The sequence below is a fragment of the Corylus avellana genome, chromosome ca10 (assembly GCF_901000735.1).
Source record: "Corylus avellana chromosome ca10, CavTom2PMs-1.0".
Classification (NCBI taxonomy): Eukaryota; Viridiplantae; Streptophyta; class Magnoliopsida; order Fagales; family Betulaceae; genus Corylus; species Corylus avellana.
The window spans coordinates 15315359-15316635 of record NC_081550.1 but is presented as its reverse complement, the minus strand read 5'-3'; positions in this window follow the sequence as shown (position 1 = coordinate 15316635).

The following is a 1277-nucleotide window of genomic DNA, read 5'->3' as shown; positions in this document are numbered from 1 at the left end:
TTAAATAGTGTTGTTTGAATAGTGAACCATAATTAATTTCAAATTTTGAATTTAAAATTTTAAAAATTAAAATTTTGAAATATTTAAAACTTATATTTTAAAGTTATATATTATATTTAAATATAATATAATATTATCGGTTTTTACTTTCACCCGGACACACATAAAAACATTTTTTTTATCCCTTTTTCTCACATAAAAATTTCTACTTTCTTCTTTCTTCTTTCACCCTTTTTCTCACACCTCCCTGATTCCCCTTTTCTTTTCTCACTTTCTCTTTGGGTTCGTTTGGGAGTATGTTTTTAAGCGTTTTTAAACTAAATTGCAATTTTAGAGTGTTTGGGATTGCAATTTTAAAAACGCAAATTTTAAAATAGTGAAAAAAAAAATTCGCGATTTCTATAAGCTGACTAGAGAGTGCTTATTTGAAAAAGTGCGAATTTAAACCAAAATCACAATTTCACTTAAAAAAAATTTGGGGCAATATTTACCTATTTGGCCATGAAACCGCAATTATATGCTATTGTTATCTAAACACTCAATTGATAAAAAAAAATACTTTTTAACATGTTTTATCAAACACATGTGCGATTTTGAAAAGTAGCGATTTCAAAAATGTAATTTTTAAAATCTCACTTATTGAAATCCCACTCCCAAACGGGCCCTTCGTCCAGAACAGAGAACGAGACAGAAAGAGAGAGAGAGCAAGAGAGCCAGAGAAAGAGAGATGGAGAGAGCTGAGATGGAAACTAAGAGCCCGTGAGACAGAGAGAGGTCGAAACCCATGGGTCATCACCTCGTCCTCATTCCCTCTTCCTTCTTCCCTGTTCCTTCTTTCCTTCTTTCCTTTTCTTCTCCTCTGTTGAGAGAGAGAGAGAGAGAGTTTCAAAGAAGTGAAATTGGTGGGTGTTGGCCAGGCAGATCTACTAAGTTTATCAAAGGTAAAAGTGATCCCCTTTAGCCTTTAATTCTCGATTTTCAGTTGATTTCAATTGGGTATTTGATTTTGGGGGTTATTTCAATTGGAGTTATGGAGTAAATTAAAACATCGGCTACTATGACTGGAACTTGGACTTGATGCTCGACTACCATGGCCAAAACATGGACATCAGCTTCTTTGGCTAACAGCAGCAACTATGGCCAGGACTCGGATATTAGCGAGTATTTGACGGACATCAGCTACAATGGCCGAAATTGGGGCAACTATAGGCCTTAAATCGGTCATATGGTCATGTGATGTAGGGTGGAATTCGCACCTAACAAGTTTTACTAGAAAT